Raw genomic sequence first — 10433 nt, 5'->3', positions numbered from 1 at the left:
CACAGGTATAAATATATATATGTACACATTTCCTTTTTTTTTTTTTTTTTGACCAAAAAGGTATAAGCTGAAGCCTCATGGCTTATTTTGCCTATCCTTTTCAACAAAGGCAGACTTCAGAAACAAAAGATACTAACAAGAAGAAAACGAAACGAACGAATAAAACAAAGAAAATAAACAAAGAAGAGAAGAAAATAAATGTGGTCACTCACGATTGAGGACAGCTGCAGGAGGAAAGTTGCATAATTTAGACAGTTTAATATGAAGAGAATTTATATTTGTGTTCTATATTTATCCATTATTTTAGATTTATAATTTTTTTTTAAATTATAAATTGAGCTACTTTTTTTTAGTTCCTCATCCAGGCGGTTCCATTGTTTCACACCTTCGACACTGATACACCTTGACATTTTTTTTTTTTTTTTTTTTTTTTTTTGTTCTTGGCCATTTCAATAGGGGATGGTGGCTACCAAATATGGGCCAATATTGGCCAATAGTGGACTCAGTTATTTGATGGAACAGTAGTTAAATCATTTAGGCAACTTCAGGAACAATTTGGACTTACATCAAATGACCTATACAGATATTTCCAAATAAGACACTACCTGACACGCCACAGGGAGAGAGAGACAGTTAAGCCGGGCATACACTGTGCGATTATCGGCTCGTTTTGAGCCGATTTTCCAGTCGTGCGACAATTTTTTGGATCGGTACGGATTTCGACCCAATCGTTGGTCGTGCCTCGTGCAGTATACGTGGGGTAACGACGAGAGAGTAACACCTCACGACTAACTCCCGATCACGAATCGTGAGGTCGCAAGAAAATCAAGCGTGTTTGAAATCCTGGTCGCTCCTCGTGAAGGAATCACACAGTTGAAGCAGCTACGACCCGATTTGACTCATCCTTTCACAGAGAGCATACGCAATCTCTGATGTCACGTCAAAAACTATTATTTTTAGTTTAAGTGTTGCAAATTCACATTACAAATCATGTTTTAATAGCAGAAAAAAGACCGCATTTCCACGTACGGTGCGCGTCGCCGCGTACCCTACGCCGTAGGCTCTGCGTTGGTGTAACGCGGAACCATAAATCAGCCTTTAGTGTGCGCTCTGTGCTGTTCTGAACACTTCCCTCCGCCGAGACACAACTTTGACGGTATGCGTTCATTGTTGTGTCTAAAAATGATGCGCAGTGCCCAATCAGAAACGGTACAGATATTTGGGGATTTTTTTTAATAAAAAAAATAAAGGATCCCCATAACCTTTGATTGGGTGGTGATGAGGCATTGTGACAGCACCGTGGTCGACATGAATATCAGCTTCCTACCCCCCCCCCCCCCCTACAGAAGACGACACCTTGGAAGTTGGTTCAAACAGACTTGAAACACTAGAGCACCCCATGGGGTGATTTGGAACTTAGTGACAGTCATGCCAAATGCCCGATGGGGACATTTGGCCACAGATCACATCCAACTGTGAATTGCTTTTCGTCTGTCACTTGGCTTGTGTATTCCCTGCCTTTTGCGCTTTGAATTTACTGTATAAAAGTCTTGTCGTCGAGCCACTCTGGGTCGGCACACCAATTCAGACCTGATCTGTGCTGGTCATGCCCACCGCCGGCTTACTGAATAAAACTCACTACACCACAAGCGGACTTCTGAACTGGTTTAGATAATATTCTTCAACAGTGGGCAGGACGCACGTTTGGGTGGGCACAGCCCACCCCTGCCCCAGAACCGGCCTCGAGTTCCAGTACGCAGAGGTCCGACGTGAGGATTATGATCGTATAGTGTGAGCAGACGGGTCGCATCAGAGCATCGGGTCGTACAGTGTGAGAACATAAATCGTGGGCTGTGAACTTTTGAACTCAGCGATCTAGTCGTGCAGTTTGAGATGGGGCTGAATCAAACGATTTAAAATATCGCACAGTGTATGCCCAGCTTTAGTAGGAATCCAATAAAATGTAAAAATATTTGATTTCTATAATAGAGAAGGATATTCCAAATAAAAAGCATGTATCTCAGATATATAAAAGAATCTCAACTGATACACAAAGCACACTGAATATTAAGGAAAAATTGGAACTGGAACTAAATATTATAATTGAAGATAATCTGTGGGAAAGATTATGTGTGGACAGTCACAAAGGACTAAATAGTCAATTATGGAAACTGCTCGACTGGAAATTAAAAATGAGATATTTTAACACTCCTCTGAATATTTCTTTTGTTTGTTAACACACCTTTCATTGAACTGTGTTGAAGGAATTGTGGTGGAATTGGGGATTATGCACATATCTTTTGGGACGGTCCAATAATTCAAGTGTTTTGGAAAAATGTCGAAGCAGAAATTAAAAATATTGTCAAAGTAAATGTTCCTCTGTATCCTACGGTGTACTTGTTGGGAGCTGTAACAAAGAAAACATATAACGCAGAACAGAGATACATGCTGCATATTTTGTTACTGATTGCCCAAAAAATGATCACTGTGAATTGGACGGACAGTGAATCACAGACGATAACACGGTGAAGCAGAGACTGAAGCATGGGGAGATGTTGTGTTGTATTTGGATACTGATGGAAATGGGTTGTTGTAAAAGAAGGGGAATTGTCTTCTAATAATTAATCTTGCTGCTTGTATTAATGTCGGCCTAATATGCACTTTTTGATTGTATGTGTGTAGGAGGAAAGGTTCTGTTATTTGTGAAAAAAGAAAAAAGAAAAAGGAAAAAAAAAAAAAAGAAAAGATTCTGCCGTTCAAATTTAGAAGTAAAAGCGTTGTAGACAGTTTATCTGGAAACTAGAGCTTCACTATTATGGAAAAAAATTTGATTTAGGATTTTTTTTTTTGCGTAGAATTGGGATTGGGATTCTCAACATTAATTTTTTTTGACCAATTGAAACGAGTATCGTCAGTCACAATAGGTACATCACAATTCCTTCCCTAATTCTTGATCCTCACTACAAGGCAGTGCAGTGCCATTAAATAATTAATGTTATGATCAGAAGGCCACCTTGAGAGCGATCTGTACAGTGGCTGAGACCCGCCATTGCGGAAAATTAAAGAAACGCTGCAAATAAAAAGAAACGCCGCTGCAAATAAAATAAACGCTTTGCAAATAAAATAAACGCTGCAAATAAAAACACACTCCGCTGCAAATAAAAGCAACGCTGCAAATATAAAGAAACGACGCAAATAAAAAAGCCACAACGGAAGTGAATTACCGGGGACTATTTTTGCCGATGCACCGGTGTTTTTATGTGAGAGGAGAAGAAGAAGAAGAGGACGTAAGTGAAAAGGAAGAAATAAGAAGAGCGAGGAATAAGAAGAACAACGAACGAGAAAATAAGTGAAAAGGTTAGTGTTTAACGTCGCTACATGTAATTTTTAATGTGCAACACCGGTGCATCGGCAAAAATAGTCCCCAGTAATTCACTTCCATTGTGGCTTTTTTATTTGCGTCATTTTTTTATTTTATTTGCAGAGTTTCTTTTATTTGCTAAGCGTTTATTTTATTTGCAGCAGCGTTTTTTTCTGTTTGCAGCGTTACTTTTATTTTCAGCAATGGCGGGTCTCGGCCACCGTAGATCTGGGACGGGGGAGTGGCCGACGGCAGCAACAGTTGTTCGCTGAACAACAAGTGAAAACAATACGTGCTTTTACAGTGGAGCCTCCAATAAAGACCCGAGAACGCGGCTCGATTTGTTGCTAGTGAGGTCTGGAAACGGTCTGAAAAGTCTCCAAGTTGGCAACACTCCTACAGCGCAGGCGGGCTCGCCCATGAATCCTGTGACGTGAGGCACGTTGGTGCAGGTTTGGGGAGGAGGATCCACCAGGCAGTCCTCGGGGGCGTTGAGGAGCGTTTGACGAACCTCAGGGGAAACTTGTAGGAAATAGTCCATTTATCTTTGATGCAGCTTTTGAACTAAAATGTAGAATCATTGTCAACTGGAAATGACATTGCATGTAGGTCTGAAAAGAGATGTTTTTCACCTGTTTTAACGATGTATTGTGCAGCTCTACAGCAAACCTTTGCCAGCAAAGTTTTGCAAAAACTTTCACAGAGGGCAAAAAAAAAACCAAGTGACTTTCGTATAACTTACTTTTGATAAATAATTACTTCCTCTGTCCTTATTCTGATAGAATACCAATGATATGAGATGATAAAACGCAATATGGATACGAAACGTGGCCATTTCAACAATATGCACAGCCCTGAGCTTTCCCCAGCTGCCCCTGATGTATATTTTATTAAAATATCAGTGCTGATATCTGTCAGATGTTTCCTTTAGTTCTACCAGAGGAGAAAAACAATGAATCTGTTAGTTAGGCTGCTCTCACTTTTTCAAAAAGGTCAGCCACTTTTTGGTATAGAGATAGTAAGCATACGGTATGTATATATTTATTTCTGCAGTCGGCAGGGCTCAGGTTACTGACGTTGTTAGTTTCCATGCTTGGGCGCTACGTTCAGATCTGTTCAACATGACCCGTGTCCCGCTCACTTCGTATTCCAGTGAGAGCGAGGTCAATGCTAATGTGATTGAAGGGGGATAAAAATATTGAAATATTAAAAAAAACCCTCACCTGTGGGAAATTTCGGGCCTCTCGTTGCCACAGACCTCGTCCCTTATTGAGCAGACAAAGGATGGAGAGCTAGGTCTTCCAGCGTGACCCTGAAACCGCTTCATCAAAATAAAGACCCGAGTGAGTCACCCCAAGTTCAGTGCAGCTTTGCTGATCAGTATGCACCTGCAGACCAATGTGTGCAGTGCATTAATAGCTTCTTTCTAGGCTTTTCTTTTTAGGTCTCAAACCTGCACGGAATAACAATGCTATTTAAAACCAAACTGGGCTTTTATTTTATCTCCGACTAAGTCGGATTCTCAGATTCTGGTTTGGATACATTATCCCACGCCCGCCGACAGGGGGGGACAAACGGGTCTGTTGTCCCGGGCCCAGGGTACGCGGGGGGCCCAGAACTGAAAAAAAAAAAAAAAAAAAAATGTATTCTCATTAAATTATGAAAACATTTTTCAAAATGTTTCAAAATATGCCTATTTGTGGAAAAAAAATTTAGTATTTGAGTTACATAAAAGCTTGTTATTTGTTTTCTTCCTAATTGTCCTTGTGGTCAAGAACCCCCAACACAAAAATGGTTTGGTCGCTGATCAAAATTTGATGTTATCATTTAATTCAACCATTAGAATGGTCAAAATGTCCGGTCAGCACAAGTCCGGTGCTCAGAAAAGAATAAGAAAATAGAGGCCTCAGAGATTCTCTACACAAATATTTTAAAAAGGTGGTGACGGTGAAGCTGGAATTAATAAAGTCAGCGTAGAGCAAGGTAAGAAACAGTTACAACGTTTACCAACCTTGTAACTTAACCTAACTGGCTAGCTCTAATGTTAACGTCCATTAGCTTGTATAAAAACCTGAAGAGCAGAGGGAGAGGAGAGGAAGAGGAGAAGGAGAGATCCGGGCGCAGGGGGGCCCATCTTAGATTATTTTGTCCGGGGGCCCCGGCAAGACTGTCAGCTGGCCTGCATTATCCAACCAGGAAAAAGTCATTGGAAACAACATAAATACAGATCACACCCTCGGCTTAACAACTCGTGTCTGTGTTTGTTTACCGTCGAGGTTTCTGCTTCCAGTTTGGTAACAGTGTCATAGCTGCAGATTCAAGCATCTGCTGGAGCCCCCAGAACAAGGCTGGGTGAAGCTGCTGGGTCATAAAACCCTGTCAGAGTGAATAATGAGCTGGTTTCCACGGCTGCGTCTGTGCCAGACCAGGTAGGTGACGTGCTGAGGGCAAGGCATGCTGGGAGCCGCGTGGTTCTGTCGTCGGGCTGAGCGGTGCTTTGTCATCCGCTAAAGCCGGGCCCGTGAGCGCGCTGAAGGGTTTGAGCTGTCAGGAGGAGCGGGGGTGGCCGACACCCCTTCATGATGTCAGATAAACACTGGGAAGCGGAGTAGCGCGCGGCGCCGCAAAACAGACTGGAAGTCACTGGGAGGCGTTGAGAAGAGAGAGCTGAGGAAACAGAGGGGCATGAGAAAGTCTGGGCTCTGATCTCTCCTTCAGTTTTCCTTCTTCTCTGGTTTATCCCCCCTCGTTTTCCTCCAGCAACATCGCTGGAAAAACCAAGCCTCTTCAACAAGCCATTAGACGGTGAGGGTTTGAAGTGGAGGAGGCGGTGAGCGCCGGCTCGTTATTTTGCCTCTATTGTCAACGAGAACACTAGGCTCCTCTCAGGCGAGTGCATCACTTTACAGACAAGGTTATGTACAAAGTTACGGCCGCTGTTGGAATCAAGCCTGTAGCGGTCAAAGACGGCGCAGTAAAAACAACGACAACAACGGAGACGAGAGCCAAACACGGCTGTCAGGGAACAACGGTTGGAATTCTAAAAGCTGCTCAGATCTAAACAGAAAAAGTGTATTTTTTGTCAGATCCTGCAAACTCTTCTTGTGGGTTGATGAAGATTTGACTTTGGACAGAATAGTGTAGCAGATATTTGCCCTGGTATGGTATCAGAGCTTTTCAGCACAGTATTACAGCAGTTAGGGAGACTTTTGAAGAATAATCTTGGGATACAGTGTTCTATTTTGACCAACGGCTGCTTTTACATCTACATGTCCTCTCTGAAATTCTATGTATGCATGGAGGGGGGAACTAAGTATATCCCACATAATGTTTTTTTTCCTCTTGGACAAAAAAATTACGAGATGGAAGAAGATTTCTACTTCTATTTTCTATTTTTAAGCACTTTTCACTTGGCCCTGAGGTGATTAATAGAAAGGCTGCACAGGTAAACAACAACCACTTCTTATTGAAGTGGTAGTTTGAGGCCAAAGCCAAACGTTATATCCCAACTGTTCACAAGGCTTTATTTATTGGCTATAATTAGGAATGGGTGATATTTTACAGTTCACGATAAACCGTCAAAAAAATTCTCCACGGTAAGAATTTGTCATCTCGTGGTAAAAACGATAAATTCCCCTTGATGATGTTTTTTGTGCAAAGCTGATTTATGGTTCTGTGTTAAATCCACGCACAACGTACATTACGTGAAGGAAGGAAGGATAGGAAGGAAGGAAGGAAGGAAGGAAGGAAGGAAGGAAGGAAGGGAAGGAAGGAAGGAAGGAAGGAAGGAAGGAAGGAAAACAAGGAAAGGAGGAAGGAAGGAAGAGAAAGAGGAAGGGAAGAAGGAAGGAGAGAGCAGGAGGAAAGAAGGAAGGGGAAGGAAGGAAGGAAGAAAGGAAGGAAGGAAGGAAGAAAGGAAGGAAGGAAGGAAGGAAGAAAGGAAGGAAGGAAGAGAAGGAAGGAAGGAAGGAAGGAAGGAAGGAAGGGAGAAAAGAGGAAGGGAAGAAGGAAGGAAATGAGCCAGAAAGAAAGAAAGAAAGAAAGAAAGAAAGAAAGAAGAAGAAAGAAAGAAAGAAGAAAGAAAGAAAGAAAGAAAGAAAAGAAAGAAAGAAAAGAAAGAAAGAAGAAGAAAGAAGAAGAAAGAAAGAAAGATAAATTCCCGTTGATGACATTTTTGTGTAACAAACATGGCAGATCTGAGAGCGAGATAGATTTATAGTTGAAAAGGTGGAGTTGAATTGGTATTTTTTTTTATGGTAATTTTTATCGTTATCGGGATAAATGCCAGAAATTATGGTGATACATTTGTTAGTCCATACCATCTCTAGCTATAATACATAACACAGTAATCTGGGAATAGTATTCTGTGTGACAGGAAACACTATCAGGTCTGTAACTCCCCTCTGATAATCTAAATCAAATGAGTTGCATCCATCGGTTTAACTGCAGTAATGATCCAGCTGGGGAGTGTAAAGACTAACATCGGCACCTGGATGCATTTGTCAGAACATCAGATCTCATGTGGACTCCTGCATGAGCCCTAAGGTTTCCATGGATGATCCATTATTTCCATTGATAAAACTGTGAAAGTGTGAAGATTCGATTAGAAGATTAGTAATGCTTTATTATTATTGTACCCACTGTGGTGTGATAATCCCGTGAAGCTCCCTCCATCAAGGTAGGACCACAGGGAATTTATACAAGCTAATCACTTCCAGAGAAAATGCGATGAATGATGAAGGGAAGGAAGGCCTTTTTGAACCCCAACCAGCTTTTCCTAAAAGTTGAAGAAGTACTTTGGACCATACAGGAAGAGGATTTGCTGGATTGCACTGAAACATGTTTTGGACTGAATGGTGTTGCAGCTTTCATCACTGCAGGAGATGGTAAGTGAAGTCCAATCAAAAGAAATTCGAGGCCCACACAGGGAGCTTGAACCCCTCATCATGCCACAGCGTGAAGCCCCACAGAGATGTGCAGCTGTCAAAAAAAAATCTTAAATTGCCTCTAGGCTTTTGAATTTGACAATCCAGCCATCATAGTCACTTCAGAAGTGTTTCTGGCTTGTTAAAAGACAAGGAACTTCAATTAAACTCAACTTGGTTAAAGAATACCTCATCACAGCCTCCTAAACCTCAACACCTGCTTCCACAAAGGTCATTTAGTAACAGGAAGGAAGGAAGGCTGACGCTCTGAACCGGCTCAAAATAGTCCAAAGCAGCGCTGCAGACAAATTAGTAGTGAGTGTGGGCCTCGCCACACAAGTGCTCATCAGCTTGGAGATAAAAGAAATAACTCTTACTTAGTTAAAGAAGCAATATCAGAGACTAACACTCAAATATCAATGCTTAATGAGGTTTTGGGTGAAAAATAATTTTGAAGCTGGATCATTATGTCTTGAGAATTAAATAAGTGACAGTCGGAAGACAAAGGAGATTGTATGTTCATTATCTAAAAACAAATCAGATTAGGGCTGTTCGATTTTGCCCAAAAATAAAATCTTGATTTTTTTTCTCTCAAAATCCGATTTTCGATTACGATTACGATTATTTTGTGAATTGACAAAAGGCAAAGAAATGATTTCAAATATGCTGTTTTTTTATTGAACATTTGCCCCATTAGGCTTTAAGTGCAAACTTTGCTCTTATTAAACCAAAAATGAATGAATAAAGTGCAAAACTCTGTAAAATAAGTTGAAAAAAAGTTTTAAAAAATATAATAAAATATAAAGTTTTATCTCTGAAAAAAAAAATCAGCAAATCAGCACTTGCAAACATACAGTAAGTTATATTTCCAATTAAATAAAACAAGACATTTTCTAATTAAACTAAACTGGGTCTTTGCATGCTAAATAATAATGCAACCCATGAAGGAGGTAGAGGTGTGTAATGTCAGTCATTACATTTGCTATTCACATTTGCAAGTTTTTTGCAAGGAACACGAGCCGGTCTACCGCATCTGGCTTGAGGGATGCCCGGTGGCATGTTACAACGCCCCCTCCTACACTAAAGAGCCTCTCCGATGGGGCACTTGTCGCAGGTATTGAGAGGTATTTCCATCAATCATTAATATGGTATCAATCATTAATATGTGTGCAGACAAGGTAAAAAAAAAAAAAAAGTGAAAAATCGATTTTACGATTTTCACGTTTTAACATCGTTCTAATTACATAATCGCGATTACGAATTAAAAATCGATTAATCGAACAGCCCTAAATCAGATTAAAAAAAGGAGTGTTTGTATTAAAATGCCAGCAAAGGAAATGGTCTGGAGGAGGAGAGGAGTGGTTTCTCTACAGCTCAACAGAAGCAACGTGACCCCCCCCAGATGTACGCCGGGTCACGGCCAAGTGGTTGTGTGAAGAATTCTTATCAACTACTTTGGACAAAAGGATAAAAACACACACACACACCGCAGACTAGAGCCCAAAGTAACAGCTACTTTGAAGCATTCTCATATTTTTTCCCTTTTCCCTTTTGTCAGCAAAACACTTAAAATGAATTTTCTCAGGAAAAATACCACCTGTACCCATACTTGACTTTTTCCTGCATTTCAGTTCTGGTTCAGCTGGAAACATCAATAATGGCACACATCCATATCCAACCCCCCCCCCCCCCAGCCAAGACTGTGTGTGAGTCGGCTGACTTTCTGCAACGCGTGGACGCTGGAACCGAGGCAGCTATGTGGATTTTAGCCATAAATCATCATATTGAACTGTTATTCTCCTGTCAACATATCTGCTATTTTTTCCTCTTCCCATGAAATGCCGATAAGGCTTCCCTTTTTATCCTCCCAATTTAAAAACCCAATATCGTTGTGACACAATCAGAAAGTTGCTTAAAAACTTATCACTACGTCATCATAAATTACACTTAGGGTCTTTAAAGTTGGAATTTCTATCCAATTCGGCCACATATAGTGTGTTTCTAAAAAAAAGAAAAAGTAATTATTTTAGAATGATTCATAAAAACATTACAGGCACTACAACTTCATAGCAAAGAGAACAAATAAGTGTTTTCTGGGCGAATCTTTACAAGTTTGTGAGACTACAACAAAGTAACCTTTGAGAGAT

Source organism: Cololabis saira, chromosome 20 (genome assembly GCF_033807715.1).
Source record: "Cololabis saira isolate AMF1-May2022 chromosome 20, fColSai1.1, whole genome shotgun sequence".
Classification (NCBI taxonomy): domain Eukaryota; kingdom Metazoa; phylum Chordata; class Actinopteri; order Beloniformes; family Belonidae; genus Cololabis; species Cololabis saira.
Note: the sequence above shows the minus strand (reverse complement) of the source record.